Source organism: Heterodontus francisci, chromosome 36 (genome assembly GCF_036365525.1).
Source record: "Heterodontus francisci isolate sHetFra1 chromosome 36, sHetFra1.hap1, whole genome shotgun sequence".
NCBI lineage: Eukaryota > Metazoa > Chordata > Chondrichthyes > Heterodontiformes > Heterodontidae > Heterodontus > Heterodontus francisci.
Window position 1 is genome coordinate 48916062 of NC_090406.1, and position 17318 is coordinate 48933379.

Below are 17318 nucleotides of genomic sequence, written 5' to 3' on the forward strand. Positions count from 1 at the left end.
CCAGCATTTATTGCCCATCCTTAATTACCCTTGAGAAGGTGGTAGTGAGCTGCCACCTTGAATTGCTGCAGTTCATGTGGCATAGGTACATCTGCTGTGCTGTTAGCAGGGAGTTCCAGGATTTTAACTCAACGACAGTGAAGGAATGGCGATATATTTACAAGTCAGGGAGGTGTGCGGCTTGGAGGGGAGCTTGCAGGTGGTGGTGTTCCCATGCACCTGCTGCCATTGTCTTTCTAGGTGGAAGAGATCACAGGTTTGGAAGGTACTGTTGAAGGAACCTTAGCAAGTTGCTGCAGTGCAGCTTACAGATGGTACACACTGTTGCCACTGTGCATCAGTGGTGGAGGGAGTGAATGTTTAAGGTGGTGGTTGGGGTGCTGATCAAGCAGGTTGTGTTGTGTTGGATGATGTCAAGCTTCTTGAGTGCTGTTAGAGCTGCATTCATCTGGGCAAATGTAGAGTATTCCATCACACTCCTGACTGTCTTGTAGGTGGTGGACAGGCTTTGGGGAATCAGGAGGTGAGTTACTTGCTGCATAATTCCCAGCCTCTGACCTGCTTTTGTAGCCACAGTATTTATGTGGCTGGTCCAGTTAAGTTTCTGGTTAATGATGGCTCCCATGATGATGAAATTGGGGGATTTAGTGATGTTAATGCCATTGAATGTTAAGCGAAGACTGTTAGAGTCTCTTTTGTTAGAGATGGTCGTTGTCTGGCAATTATGTGGTTCAAATGTTACTTGTCACTTATCAGTCCAAGCCTGAATGTTGTCCAGGTCTTGCTGCATGTGGGCACAGACTGCTTCAAGATCTGAGGAGTTAGGAATGGTACTGAACACGGTGCAACCATTAGCGAACATTCCCACATCTGACCTTATGATGGAGGGAAGGCCATTGATGGAGCAACTGAAGATGGTTGCATCTAGGACACTGCCCTGTGTACTCCTCAGGGCACTGTCCTGGGCTGAGATGATTGGCCTCCAACAATCACAACCATCTTGCTTTGTGCTAGGATGACTGCAGCCAGTGGCTTGTGTTTTCCCTGATTCCCATTGCCTTTAATTTTAAAAGATGCCATACTCAGTCAAATGCTGCCTTGATGTCAAGTGTTGTCACACTCGCCTCACTTCTGGAATTCAGCCTTTTCATCCATGTTCAGACCAAGGCTGTAATAAGGTTCAGAACTGAGTGGCCCTGGCAGAACCGAAGCTGAGCATTGGTGAGCAGGTTATTGCTCATTAAGTGCCATTTGATAGTGCTGTCAATGCCACCTTCCAGCACTTTGATGATTGAGAGCAAACGGTTGGGAGGGAGCGTGGTTATGGTAGTAATTGGCCGGGTTGGATTTGTCCTGCTTTTTGTGGACAGCACATTCTTGGACAATTTTCCACATTACCGGGTAGATGCCAGTGTTGTAACTATACTGGGACAGCTTGGCTAGGGGTGCAGCAAGTTCAGGAGCACAGGTCTTCAGTACAATTGGCAGAATGTTGTCAGCGCCCATAGCCTTTGCAGTATCCAGTGCCTTCAGTCATTTCTTGATATCAGTATTACAGCCAGGATATTATCGGCACTTCTGGCTGTAGATAGTTACAACTGCTTCAGTCTTGTCTTTTGTACTGACGTGCTCGGCTCTGTCACTATTCAGGATGGGGATTTTCGTAGAGCTTCCTCCTCCTGTTAGTTGTTCAATTTTCCACCACCATGCTGGCCTGTCGGAAGACCTTACACAAATCAACGATTCTCGGAAAACAACGAGCTCAGTAGACTCAATGTAGACATTGCAGCACTTCAGGAGACACGTCTCCCCGCGAGTGGATCTCCAGCAGAGCAAGACTACACCTTCTGGCAGGGCAGGGATCCTGAAGAACCAGGACAGCATGGAGTGGGCTTCGCCATCAGAAACTCCTTGCTCAGCATGATAGAGCCTCCCTCAAATGGCTCGGAACGCATACTGTCCATCCGACTGCTCACCACTTCTGGTCCAGTACACCTACTCAGCATCTAGGCTCCAACACTCTGCTCCCCACCTGAAGCTAAAGATCAGTTCTACGAGGAACTACATAACATCATTAGCAGCATCCCCAACACCGAACACCTATTCCTGCTGGAGGACTTTAATGCCAGGGTTGGGGCCGACCATGACTCATGGCCCTCCTGCCTTGGGCGCTATGGCGTTGGAAGGATGAATGAGAACGGGCGGAGACTGCTTGAGTTGTGTACCTATAATAACCTCTGCATCACCAACTCGTTCTTTCACACTAAACCCTGTCACCAAGAACAAAGAACAAAGAAAATTACAGCACAGGAACAGGCCCTTCGGCCCTCCAAGTCTGCGCCGATCCAGAACCTCTATCTAAACATGTCGCCTATTTTCTAAGGGTCTGTATCTCTTTGCTTCCTGCCCATTCATGTATCTGTCTAGATACATCTTAAAAGACGCTATCGTGCCCGCGTCTACCACCTCCGCTGGCAACGCGTTCCAGGCACCCACCACCCTCTGCGTAAAGAACTTTCCACGCGTTTCCCCCCTAAACTTTTCCCCTCTCATTTTGAACTCGTGACCCCTAGTAATTGAATCCCCCACTCTGGGGGAAAAAGCTTCTTGCTATCCACCCTGTCTATACCGCTCATGATTTTGTACACCTCAATCAGGTCCCCCCTCAACCTCCGTCTTTCTAATGAAAATAATCCTAATCTGCTCAACCTCTCTTCATAGCTAGCACCCTCCATACCAGGCAACATCCTGGTGAACCTCTCCAAAGCATCTACATCCTTTTTGGTAATGTGGCAACCAGAACTGCACGCAGTATTCCAAATGTGGCCTAACCAAAGTCTTAAACAACTGTAACATGACCTGCCAACCCTTGTACTCAATACCCCGTCCGATGAAGGAAAGCATGCCGTATGTCTTCTTGACCACTCTATTGACCTGCGTTGCCACCTTCAGGGAACAATGGACCTGAACACCCAAATCTCTCTGTACATCAATTTTCCCCAGGACTTTTCCATTTACTGTATAATTCACTCTTGAATTGGATCTTCCAAAATGCATCACCTCGCATTTGCCCTGATTGAACTCCATCTGCCATTTTTCTGCCCAACTCTCCAATCTATCTATATTCTGCTGTATTCTCTGACAGTCCCCTTCACTATCTGCTACTCCACCAATCTTAGTGTCATCTGCAAACTTGCTAATCAGACCACCTATACTTTCCTCCAAATCATTGATGTATATCACAAACAACAGTGGTCCCAGCACGGATCCCTGTGGAACACCACTGGTCACACGTCTCCATTTTGAGAAACTCCCTTCCACTGCTACTCTCTGTCTCCTGTTGCCCAGCCAGTTCTTTATCCATCTAGCTAGTACACCCTGGACCCCATGCGACTTCACTTTCTCCATCAGCCTACCATGGGGAACCTTATCAAACGCCTTACTGAAGTCCATGTATATGACATCTACAGCCCTTCCTTCATCAATCAACTTTGTCACTTACTCAAAGAATTCTATTAAGTTGGTAAGACATGACCTTCCCTGCACAAAACCATGTTGCCTATCACTGATAAGCCCATTTTCTTCCAAATGGGAATAGATCCTATTCCTCAGTATCTTCTCCAGCAGCTTCCCTACCACTGACGTCTGGCTCACCGGTTTCATGGAGGCACCCAAGATCACGTCGTTGGCACCAGCTAGACCTCATTGTCACAAGGCGAGCCTCCTTAAACAGTGTTCAAATCACACGCAGCTTCCACAGTGCGGACTGCGACACCAACCACTCCCTGGTGTGCAGCAAGGTTAGACTCCGACCAAAGAAGTTGCATCATTCCAAGCAGATGGGCCACCCGCGCATCAACACAAGCAGAGTTTCTCATCCACAGCTGTTATAAAAATTTCTAAATTCACTTGTAACAGCCCTTCAAAACACTCCCACAGGGGATGCTGAGACCAAGTAGGCCCACATCAGAGACGCCATCTATGAGTCAGCTTTGACCACCTACGGTAAAAGTGCGAAGAGAAATGCAGACTGGTTTCAATCTCACAATGAAGAGCTGGAACCTGTCATAGCCGCTAAGCGCATTGCACTGTTGAACTACAAGAAAGCCCCCAGCGAGTTAACATCTGTAGCACTTAAAGCAGCCAGAAGCACTGCACAAAGAACAGCCAGGCGCTGCGCAAACGACTACTGGCAACACCTATGCAGTCATATTCAGCTGGCCTCAGACACCGGAAACATCAGAGGAATGTATGATGGCATTAAGAGAGCTCTTGGGCCAACCATCAAGAAGATCGCCCCTCTCAAATCTAAATCGGGACATAGTCATGGACCAACGCAAAAAAATGGACCGCTGGGTTGAGCACTACCTAGAACTATACTCCAGGGAGAATGTTGTCACTGAGACTGCCCTCAATGCAGCCCAGCCTCTACCAGTCATGGATGAGCTGGACATACAGCCAACAAAATCAGAACTCAGTGATGCCATTGATTCTCTAGCCAGCATTACCCCTGAAATAATCAAGAGTGCCAAGCCTGCTATACTCAGCACTACATGAACTGCTATGCCTGTGCTGGGACGAGGGAGCAGTACCTCAGGACATGCGCGATGCCAATATCCTCACCCTCTATAAAAACAAAGGTGACCGCGGTGACTGCAACAACTACCGTGGAATCTCTCTGCTCAGCATAGTGGGGAAACTCTTTGCTGGAGTTGCTCTAAACAGGCTCCAGAAGCTGGCCTAGCGCGTCTACCTTGAGGCACAGTGTGGCTTTCGTGCAGAGAGATTGACCATTGACATGCTGTTCTCCCTTCGTCCGATACAGGAGAAATGCCGCGAACAACAGATGCCCCTCTACATTGCTTTCATTGATCTCACCAAAGCCTCTGACCTCGTCAGCAGACGTGGTCTCTTCAGACTACTAGAAAAGATTGGATGTCCACCAAAGCTACTAAGTATCATCACCTCATTCCATGACAATATGAAAGACTCAATTCAACATGGCAGCTCCTCATCAGACCCCTTTCCTATCCTGAGTGGTGTGAAACAGGGCTGTGTTCTCGCACCCACACTTTTTGGGATTTTCTTCTCCCTGCTGCTTTCACATGCGTTCAAGTCTTCTGAAGAAGGAATTTTCCTCCGCACAAGATCAGGGGGCAGGTTGTTCAACCTTGCCCATCTAAAAGCGAAGTCCAAAGTACGGAAAGCCCTCGTCAGGGAACTCATATTTGGCGATGCTGCTTTAACATCTCACACTGAAGAGTGCCTGCAGAGTCTCATCGACAGGTTTGCGGCTGCCTGCAATGAATTTGGCCTAACCATCAGCCTCAAGAAAACGAACATCATGGGGCAGGGTGTCAGAAATGCTCCATCCATCAATATTGGCGACCAAGCTCTGGAAGTGGTTCAAGAGTTCACCTACCTAGGCTCAACTATCACCAGTAACCAGTCTCCAGATGCAGAAATCAACAAGCGCATGGGAAAGGCTTCCACTGCTATGTCCAGACTGGCCAAGAGAGTGTGGGAAAATGGCGCACTGACACGGAACACAGAAGTCCGAGTGTATCAAGCCTGTGTCCTCAGTACCTTGCTCTATGGCAGCGAGGCCTGGACAACGTATGTCAGCCAAGAGCGACGTCTCAATTCATTCCATCTTCGCTGCCTCCGGAGAATCCTTGGCATCAGGTGGCAGGATCGTACCTCCAACACAGAAGTCCTTGAGGCGGCCAACATCCCCAGCTTATACACACGACTGAGTCAGCAGCGCTTGAGATGGCTTGGCCATGTGAGCCGCATGGAAGATGGCAGGATCCCCAAAGACACATTGTACAGCGAGCTCGCCACTGGTATCAGACCCATCGGCCGTCCATGTCTCCGCTTTAAAGACGTCTGCATAAGCGACATGAAGTCCTGTGACATTGATCACAAGTTGTGGGAGTCAGTTGCCAGTGTTCGCTAGAGCTGGCGGGCAGCCATAAAGGTGGGGCTAAAGTGTGGTGAGTCGAATAGACTTAGCAGTTGGCAGGAAAAAAGACAGAGGCGCAAGGGGAAAGCCAACTGTGTAACAGCCCCGACAAACAAATTTTTCTGCAGCACCTGTGGAAGAGCCTGTCAATCTACAATTGGCCTTTATAGCCACTCCAGGCGCTGCTCCACACCATTGACTACCTCCAGGCGCATACCCATTGTCTCTCGAGATAAGGAGGCCAAGAAACAAAACAACCATTCAGGACTGGATGTGGCAGGATTGCAGAGCTTTGATGTGATCTGTTAGTCATGGGATCATTTAGCTCTGACCATAGCATGCTACATCTGCTTTTTAGCATGTTTTTAGTTCTTTGCTGTAGCTTCACCAGGTTAGTGCCTCATTTTTAGGTATGTCTGATCATCAAACTCCACTTGATGGTAATAGTAGAATGAGGGATATGCTGTGCCATGGGGTGGAGTACAATTCTGCTTCTGATGGCGCACAGTGCCAAGTGGATGCCAAGTTTTGAGCTGCTGCATCTGATCTGAATCTATTCCTTTTAGTGTGGTGGTAGTGCCACACAACACAATGGAGGGTGTCCTCAGTGTGAAGATGGGACTTCATCTTCACAAGGACTGTGGAGTGGTCATTTTTACCAGTGCTATCATGGAAAGGTGCATTTGCGACAGGTAGGTTAGTGATGACTAGGTCAGGTGTGTTTTGGTGTTCTCATCACCTGCCACAAGCCCAGACTGGCAGATAAGTCCCTCAGTGCTACTGAGCCACTCGTTTTTTTTAATCTATTTTTCCTCAGTAATTTTTTTTTTAATTCATCCATGGGATGTGGACCAGGTAAGGATGGCAGATTTCCTTCACTAAAGGGCGTTAGTGAACCAGATGGGTTTTTACAACAATTGACAATGGTTCATGGTCGCCCTTAGCTTTTAATTCCAGATTTATTAATTGAGTTCAAATTTCACCATGGTGGGATTCCGACCCATGTCCCCAGAGCCTGGCCCTCTGGATTACTAGTCCAGTGACATTACCACTACGCCATCGCCTTCCCCAAAGACCTAATGTCCAAAATAAGGGGTTAAACAAAATAAATCAAAAATACTTATTTCCCATTATACAATTAAATTAAATCCTTGAATTGTTTATGTCTTAATGCACTCATTAAAGTTTTTGCTTGAAGGCTGTAGTTTTCCCCAAAAGCTTGAAAGCTTTGGCTTTTTTTGTCCAGACCAGTGACTCGGGTGAATTTAGATTTTGTAGTCTGAGTATATGCAGTACACCTTATTTCCCAGTATGCATCAGTACCATTCAATCAATTTTACTGCTGTTATTTTTTGTTTTCCTTCACTTACAAGCGCTCTTTCCCCAATATCTTTGTCTTCAAATATCTTGATTAAAACGAGGAAAAATTTACAAATCTTTACTGACATTTCCTTCTTTTAAAAAATACTGTGTGGCTGAGGGAGAAAGAAAGAAAAATAAAAATGTTTTGATCACACCTGTTTTAGTACTTGTACTATGTGCTATAAACATTAAAAACTAGTAAGCTGAGGGCAAGGGGTGAGAGAAAGGGAAGTCTGAGAGAGAGTTGTTTTTAATGTAATTTGCACTTCCAAAAACAAATTTTTAAGTCAAACAGTTGTTCACTTAGCTTTTGTTGACTGAAAAGGTCACTGTTAATGCACACCTGAGATAAAACCAGCAGAGAAATAGAAAAAGACAGGAAGTTTTTAAAATCATTCCAATAGATTTTTCTTCGAAAAAAAATTTCAAATTTGAAGGCAAATGAAACTACTTTGAGGGAAACAGATTGGTAGGGAGAAGAGAAGCGAAACTAGTTGACAGGGAATCCTTGGCTTTGTGGCAACACCAGACTGACACCCCGCCACCTCGCCCCAACTTCCATGAGTATGGAGAAGAGTGGATGGCAGGTTAAGGGTTTGGTGAGTAACTGTAGAACAAAATGAGAAGTGAAGCTTACTGGGCTTTCATGAACCATTCGAAGAGGAAGGAATGCAACAATAATGATAGGAAGGGGGAATAGGTGGTGGGGACTGTTATGGCAGGAAAAGGAGCCACACATAACTGCAGGCTATGCTTGAGCTGGGTTTGGGGATGCAATGTGAATGGCCGAGAACAAACTAAGAACAGTACAGCAAAGGAACAGGCCATTCGGCCTTCCAAGCCTGCGCTGATCTTGATGCCTGTCTAAACTAAAACCTTCTGCACTTCCGGGGATCGTATCCCTCTATTCCCATCCTATTCATGGATTTGTCCAGATGCCTCTTAAACGTCGCTATCGTACCTGCTTTCACCAGTTCCCCGGCAGCAAGTTCCAGGCACTCACCACCCTCTGTGTAAAGAACTTGCCTCGCACATCCCCTCTAAACTTTGCCCCTCGCACCTTAAACCTATGTCCCCTAGTAACTGATTCTTTCACCCTGGGAAAAAGCTTCTGACTATCCACTCTGTCCATGCCACTCATAACTTTGTAACCCTCTATCATGTCGCCCCTCCACCTCCGTCATTCCAGTGAAAACAATCTGAGTTTATCCAACCTCTCCTCATAGCTAATGCCCTCCAGACCAGGCAACATCCTGGTAAACCTCTTCTGTACCCTCTCCAAAGCCTCTGGTAGTGTGATGACCAGAATTGCACGCAATATTCTAAGTGCAGCTTAACAAAAGTTCTGTACAGCTGCAGCATGACTTGCCAATTTTTATACTCTGTGCCTCGACCGATGAAGGCAAGCATGCCGTATGCCTTCTTGACTACCTTATCCACCTGCGTTGCCACTTTCAGTGACCTGTGGACCTGTACGCCCAGATCTCTCTGCCTATCAATACTCCGAAGGGTTCTGCCATTTACTGTATACTTCCCACCTGTATTAGATCTTCCAAAATGCATTACCTCACATTTGTCCGGATTAAACTCCATCTGCCATTTCTCCGCCCAGGTCTCCAACTGATCTATATCCTGCTGTATCCTCTGACAATCCTCATCACTATCCGCAACTCCACCAACCTTTGTGTCGTCCGCAAACTTACTAATCAGACCAGCTACATTTTCCTCCAAATCCCTGCGGAACACCACTAGTCACATCCCTCCATTCAGAAAAGCACCCTTCCACTGCTACCCTCTGTCTTCTATGACCGAGCCAGTTCTGTATCCATCTTGCCAGCTCACCTCTAATCCCGTGTGACTTCACCTTTTGTACCGGTCTGCCATGAGGGACCTTGTCATCGGCTTTACTGAAGTCCATATAGACAACATCCACTGCCCTTCCTTCATCATTCATCTTCGTCACTTCCTCAAAAAACTCAATCAAGTTAGTGAGACACGACCTCCCCTTCACAAAACCATGCTGCCTCTCGCTATTTTCGTTTGTTTCCAAATAGGAGTAAATCCTGTCCCGAAGAATCCTCTCTAATAATTTCCCTACCACTGACGTAAGGCTCACCGGCCTATAATTTCCTGGATTAACCTTGCTATCCTTAAATAAAGGAACAACATTGGCTATTCTCCAGTCCTCTGGGACCTCACCTGTAGCCAATGAGGATACAAAGATTTCTGTCAAGGCCCCAGCAATTTCTTCCTTTGCCTCCCTCAGTATTCCGGGGTAGATCCCATCAGGCCCTGGGGACTTATCTACCTTAATGCTTTGCAAGACGCTCAACACTTCCTTCTTTTTGATAACGACATGACCCAGACTATCTACACTTCCTTCCTTAGACTCATCATCCACCAAGTCCTTCTCTTTGGTGAATACTGATGCAAAGTACTCATTTAGTACCTCGCCCATTTCCTCTGGCTCCACACATAGATTCCCTCCTCTGTCTTTGAGTGGGCCAACCCTTTCCCTGGTTACCCTCTTGTTCTTTATATACATATAAAAAGCCTTGGGATTGTCTTTAATCCTGTTTGCCAATGACTTTTCATGATCCCTTTTAGCCCTCCTGACTCCTTGCTTAAGTTTCTTCCTACTGTCTTTATATTCCTCAAGGGCTTCATCTGTTCCCAGCCTTCCAGCCCTTAAGAATGCTTCCTTTTTCTTTTTGACTCGGCTCACAATATCCCTCGTTATCCAAGGTTCCCAAAACTTGCCAAACTTATCCTTCTTCCTCACAGGAACATGCTGGTCCTGGATTGTAATCAACTGATGTTTGAAAGACCCGCACATGTCAGATGTTGATTTGCCCTCAAACAGCCACCCCCAATCTAAATTCTTCAGTTCCTGCCTAATATTGTTATAATTAGTCTTCCCCCAATTTAGCAATTTCCACAATTTATCCACAAGTACCTTAAAACTTACGGAATTATGGTCACTGTTCCCGAAATTCTCCCCTGCTGAAACTTCAACCATCTGGCTGGGCTCATTGCCCAATACCAGGTCCAGTACGACCCCATCCCTAGTTGGACTATCTACATATTGTTTCAAGAAGCCCTCCTGGATGCTCCTTACAAATTCTGCCCCATCCAAGCCCCTAGCACTAAGTGAGTCCCAGTCAATATAGGGGAAGTTAAAATCACCCACCACTGCAACCCTGTTACCTTTACATCTTTCCAAAATCTGTCCACATATCTGCTCCTCTACCTCCCACTGGCTGTTGGAAGGCCTGTAGTAAACCCCCAACATCATGACTGCACCCTTCCTATTCCTGAGCTCCACCCATATTGCCTCGCTGCATGACCCCTCCGAGGTGTCCTCCCGCAGTACGGCTGTGATATTCTCCTTAACCAGTAATGCAACTCCCCCACCCCTTTTTACATCCCCCTCTATCCCGCCTGAAGCTTCTAAATCCCGGAACATTTAGCTGCCAATCCTGTCCTTCTCTCAACCTAGTCTCTCTAATAACAACATCATAGTTCCAAGTACTAATCCAAGCTCTATGTTCATCTGCCTTACCTGTTATACTTCTCGCATTGAAACAAATGCACTTCAGACCACCAGTCCCACTGTGCTCAGCAACATCTCCCTGCCTGCTCTTCCTCTGAGTCTTACTGGCCTTATTTCCTAGTTCCCCCTCATTCATTTCACCTGCTGTCCTACTGCCCTGGTTCCCACCCCCCTGCCACACTAGTTTAGAGTGGGCCAAACAGTAGTGATTGGGGGGAGAGGAGCCATTGAGAACCACATTTTATCCACAATCTTCATAGGAACAACAGAACATTGGGGTAGTCCATTCAGCCTGCCCCGCCATTCTGTGATCGAGACAGATCTTCCACTTCAGTGCCTTTTTCCCATACTATCCTCATATCCGCTTATGTCATTTGTATTTAGAAGTCTGTGAATCTCTGCTTTAAACATACCAATGACTGAGCTTCCACAGCCCTCTGGGGTAGACAACCCTCTGAGTAAAGAAATTTCTCCTCATATCTGTCCTAAGTGGCTTCCCCCTTATTTTGAAGTTGTATCCCCTGGTTCTAGACTCCCCAACCAGGGGATACATCTTAGCTGCATCTACCCTGTCTATCCCTTTTAAGTATTTGGTAGGTTTCAATGAGATCACCTCTCATTCTTCAAACCTCTAGAGAATACAGGCCCAGTTTCCTCAATTATCTCTTTATTGGACACTCCTGCCATCCCGGGAACAACTCTGGTGAACCTTCATTGCACTCCCTCTTTGGCAATAATATCCTTCCTAAGGTTAAGGAGACCAAAACTGCACACAGTGCTCCAAGTGCGGTCTAACCAAGGTTCTATATAATTGAAGCAAGACTTCACTACTCCTGTACTCAAATCCTCTTGCGATAAAGGCTATCATACCATTAGCCTTCCTAATTGCTTGTTGCACCTGCATGTTAGCTTTCAGTGACTTACTGACGAGGACACCTAGGTGCCTTTGTACATCTACACTTTCTAATCTCTTGCCATTTAAGAAATACTCTGCACACCTGTTCCTCCTACCAAAGTGGATAACCTTACATTTTTCCACATTATATTCCATCTGCCACGTTCTTGCCTACTCACTAAGTCTGTCCAAATCCTCTTGAAGCCACTTCGCATCTTCCTCGCAATGCACATTCCCATCTAGTTTTGTGTCATCCGTGAACTTGGGAATACTACATTTGGTCCCCACATCCAAATATTGTGAACAGCCCAAATGCAGTCTGTAGACCTTGGCTCCTATTCCCATCAAACCACTGACTACCTCTAAACTGAAGGGAAAGAAGAAAGCCAGAGCAAATAAACAGGTCTGAGAGAAAAGTATGAAGAGTTAAGGAGAGAGAGGAGTAGAAGGGAAGAGGCAGAGAATTAGCAACATGAAGATGTCCAATAAGTGAGGGAGTAACTGTTCTCTTTGACAATGTCATGGGAGATTGACTGGTGCTTATTTAAAAAGAGTTTGGTGAGTGACAGCCCTCACAAATGAAGCCAGTTTGATCACTAAATTTGGGAACCAAATTGCTCTGGTCTTTTTAAACAAAAACTTTGCTGGAACTTTGCAGACACAATTGAATAAGAAAATTTGCTATGAGAATTTTTTTAAACAAGGGAAAGGTCTTTGCCTTAAGAATTTGATCATGGTCTCTTGCCACTTGTCAGGATTATCCTCTGGCATACAAACTTATAGTGGTCCCATGGAGTCCTCGAATGGGACACTTATTTAGTGGTTCATCAAGATGCAATAGACATCTTGGAAAATTGTTGATCGAACTTTTTTGGGGAAAAAAGAAACCTTGACCCTACCTGCCTGCTAATACAGTTAAAGAAGATTAAAGTTAACATAATGAATAACTTGCTAATAAAAAGCAAAAGTTGATTAATGGAAGAAGTTCTCATTGGTAGAGTGCTTCACTGGTCTGTATTGGGACCTTCCCTGGTATTTACATATTTCATCAACAAAATTATGGAGAGTTTGGAAATTTGTGACCAGGTGTGTGTAAGCAAATGAGAAATAACATTCAGAGCTATTTGGGTCAATAAAGCCGGTTGGCGAAGACATTAATGAATTTTATGTAAGAGAGCGTACTTTGCCTGGAGCAGATGCTGATTCAGACCACAGCTTGGCTGTGATGGAAACCTTTGAGTATGAATAGAGTAAAGCATGTGGGAGAAAGTAGAAATTGGAAGAGCTGAATGGTAAAAGTGGGTTAAGATTCAGAAAAGAGACTTTATTTATTTAGAGATACAACACTGAAACAGGCCCTTTGGCCCACCGAGTCTGTGCCGACTAACAGCAACCCATTTATACTAACCCGACAGCAATCCCATATTCCCTACCATATCCCCACACTAGGGGCAATTTACAACGGCCAATTTACCTATCACCTGCAAGTCTTTGGCTGTGGGAGGAAACCGGAGCACCCGGCGGAAACCCAAGCAGTCACAGGGAGAACTTACAAACTCCGCACAGGCAGTACCCAGAATTGAACCCGGGTCCCTGGAGCTGTGAGGCTGCGGTGCTAACCACTGCGCCACTGTGCCGCACTTGATAAAGTGAACAACAAGGAAAATAAATTTAAATGAGATCAGTTTAGGTTTTATGGTGGATGTTGAACAAGAGAGGTAATGGAGGTAATAGTTTTGTACAAGAGTAGTAAAGAATATTTGCTTTGTCGATTTTGAAAGCTTTTAATTGAGTGAACTGGATTACACTAATGGAGGTATTAAAGAATATTGGTTTAAATTGGAGAGAGAACAAAGACTTTATATATGGGGCAAACTGCAAGCTAGCAGATAGTCGTAATTGGAAGAGGAGTGCAGCATGGATATTATTTGCTACCTGTATTGTTTAACATCTTTGTAGCAGTAATGGCCTGAGAAACACTTTATCAGAGGATGAAATGAAAGTTGGAGGTCAGCTAGTCAAAGCTGTCCAATTTGCCAATGACACTGCCTTGGTAGCAAGTGGCATGAATAGACTACAGTTATTGATAGATGCTGCAGTAATGGATTATGGAATGAAAACAAATGTAAGACCAAAGTTATGAACGTTTCCAGGATCGCAGGTAAAAGAGTGAGCATATTGATAAGTGAGGAGTAGTTGAATCAGATGAGACGATTCTAGTCTAATGCTTGCAGATGGCAGATGTGCCATGGAGACGAAAGCGAGGAATACAATTGGAAAAGTTACATTTAATACAAGGAAGACCATGTTAACTGGACAACTGAATAGAGAATTGTGAAAAGCTTAGTGAAGAGTTGAAGATATGGCATGTGATGCTGTATGGTGCTGAATCATGGATGAGGGAGAAGGGGGCCAGTCTTCTAAAGAGCTTTAAGATGCAGATGCATAAGAAAAGTAATGAGGTTTTTGTACTGATACAAGGAGAACTTATCAGTAAAAGACAAATTGGAGTGTGACTGTGTTGAGGGGATGTTGAAAGAGTTGATAGAAGGATGAATGGAGGGAAAAAGACCAAGGGAGGGGAAAAGAATGCCTCTGGACCACCTGATGAATGGGAGTTTGCATGGAGAATTGCAGAAACACAAGGTAGTGATTTGGAGAAGGGAGATCTCAGGCAGAATGCTGATGAATTGTAAGATAATAAATATTGAACGATGAATGTGTTTTACACAGTTTTTAGCAAAGATGGAGAAGGATATTGTCGTCATTGATAATATCCAGTTTAACTGAAGTTGTTTATAGTTCAAGTAATTTAGACAAGCTACCAATATGCACTTAGGCATTTGAAATACCCTAAAGATGTTATCCCTCAATGCCTTCTCAATCAACAAGAATTTAAATACATTTAGTTCTCTGAATAATTCAGAACACTATTTCCAGAATTATTCTTCTTGCTCTTCTGAATTTTCTCCAAAACAAATGTCCTTTTGAAGTAGCGTGGCCAAAATCTCATGCTGTTCTAAAGCTGGTCTTAGTAATGAGCTGAAGGGGTAGCATACCCTGAGCATTTTACAATCCAGTAACTTCCAGTTGATGTTTCAAATTTTAAATGACTAGCACATATTGGTAACTGAATGCGGAACTGGAGATGAATACAATATTAAGACAGAGTGAGATGAGTGATTGGGGGCTGCAATTTCTCAAGCCTCACTGCAGCTGGAAATGTTTCTGCCTGTGTACTGCAAGAACGCATGCATGATGTACTTTAGATTTACTGTAAGAAAGGTGGAAGTAGCCGGATTTCTGGTGAGGAGGAGGGATGTAATCTTGCCATTTTCATTTATGTCTCAGGATGGAAAGCACAAGATGCATGTGCTCTCCTTCCATTGGAATCTTAAGTTGTGGGTAGGAGGGGAACAGCATCCCACTGGAAATTACAAATTACCCAGGTTATGACCAAGTTCAGTCCTCATGTCAGTGATTTCCCCCCACCCCCCCCACACACACAGCGGTAGGTCTATAGAATGAACTCGCTGCTAGATGCAGGGAGGGTGTTCCCATTGGTTGGGGAGTCTAGAACCAGGGGTCACAGTCTCAGGATACGGGGTATGCCATTTAGAACCAAGATGAGAAATTTCTTTACTCAGAGGGTGGTGAAGCTGTGGAGGCCAAGTCACTAAATATATTCAAGACGGAGATAGATATATTAATGCCAAAGGGATCAAGAGTTAAGGGGAGAAAGTGGGCACAGGGTACTGAATTAGACGATCAGTCATGATCTTTTTTGAATGGCGGAGCAGGCCCAAAGGGCCTATTCCTGCTCCTATTTTCTATGTTTCTATGTAAAGCAGTTGTTATGCCTATTTACATTTATTTGTTGATTTTTGAACATGTGATTAGAGGAATGCAGGTATCTCGTAGGGCTGGAGGAGGTTACAGAGATAGGGAGAGGACAAGGCCGTGGCGGAATTTGAAAAGAAGGGTGAGAATTTTAAAATTTAAATTGAATTTTAAAGTTGCTTAATTGGGAGTCAGTGTAACTCCGTAAGCACGTGGGTGATGGATTAACTGGAATTAGTGTGAGCTCGGACAGGGGAAGCAGAATTTTGAATGATAAGTTTATGTAGGGTTGAAGATGGGAAGCCAACCAGGAGTGCATTGGATTAAACAAGTCTAGAGGTACCAAATGGATGAAAGCTTCAGCAGGAGATGGGCTGGGGCAGAGTTGGGTGATATTACGGAGGTAGAAATAGGTGGTCTTAGTGATGGTGATATGTGGTCAGAAGCTCATCTCGGTCAAATACGATGCCAAGTTTATGAACAATCTGGTTTGACCTCATGAAAATTGGTGGTGTCGTAAATAGTGAGGAGGAAAGCCTTAGATTACAGGACGATATAGATGGGCTGGTAAGATGGGCGGAGCAGTGGCAAATGGAATTTAATCTTGAGAAGTGTGAGGTGATGCATTTTGGGAGGACTGACTAGGCAAGGGAATATACAATGGATGGTAGGACCCCAGGAAGTACAGAGGGTCAGAGGGACCTTGGTGTACTGGTCCATAGATCACTGAAGGCAGCAGCACAGGTAGATAAAGTGGTTAGGAAGGCATATGGGATATGTGCCCTCATTAGCCGAGGCATAGAATATAAGAGCAGGGAGGTTATGATGGAGCTGCATAAAACGCTAGTTAGGCCTCAGCTGGAGCGCTGTGTACAGTTCGGGGCACCACACTATAGGAAGGATGTGATTGCACTGGAGAGGGTGCAGAGGAGATTCACCAGGATGTTGCCTGGGCTGGAGCATTTCAGCTATGAAGAGAAACTGAAAAGGCCAGGGTTGTTTTCCTTAGAGCAGAGAAGGCTGAGGGGGGACATGATTGAGGTATACAAAATTGAGGGGCATTGAGAGGTTAGATAGGAAGAAACTTTTTCCCTTAGTGGAGGGGTCAGTAACCAGGGGGCATAGATTTAAGGTAAGGGGCAGGAGGTTTAGAGGAGATTTGAGGAAAACTTTTTTCACCCAGAGGGTGGTTGGAATCTGGAACGCACTGCCTAAAGAGGTGGTAGAGGCAGGAACCCTCACAACATTTAATAAGTATTTAGATGAGCACTTGAAACCCATAGCATACAAGGCTACGGGCCAAGTGCTGGAAAATGGGATTAGAATAGTTAGGTGCCTGATGGCCGGCATGGAAACAATGGACCGAAGGGCTTGTTTCTGTGTTGTATAACTCTATGACTATGACCTCAGATAGTTGCCAGAGAATGGGAATGGAGTTGGTGACTAGAGAATGGAGAATGAATAGGTTGAATGGAGTCTATATTTTTACATGGTCTGTAAATGAAATAGAGTTAATGGCCCCAGTGGACATTTATCATTCCATTTATTGCTGTATTTGTCTTGAAGAAAGAAAAACTCTCCAAAGTCTTTGCAACTTTGGGGCGGCGCAGTGGTTAGCACCGCAGCCTCACAGCTCCGGTGACCCGGGTTCAATTCTGGGTACTGCCTGTGTGGAGTTTGCAAGTTCTCCGTGTGTCTGCGTG

The 17318-nt window shown here is 45.2% G+C and overlaps 1 protein-coding gene across 5 annotated transcripts in view; it reads left to right on the forward strand.

Moving 5' to 3' along the window:
• Positions 1-17318, forward strand: part of LOC137351802 (zinc finger protein 462-like) — a 149701-nt gene that overhangs the window by 43228 nt on the left and 89155 nt on the right. The gene's annotated exons all lie outside the window — the stretch shown is intronic.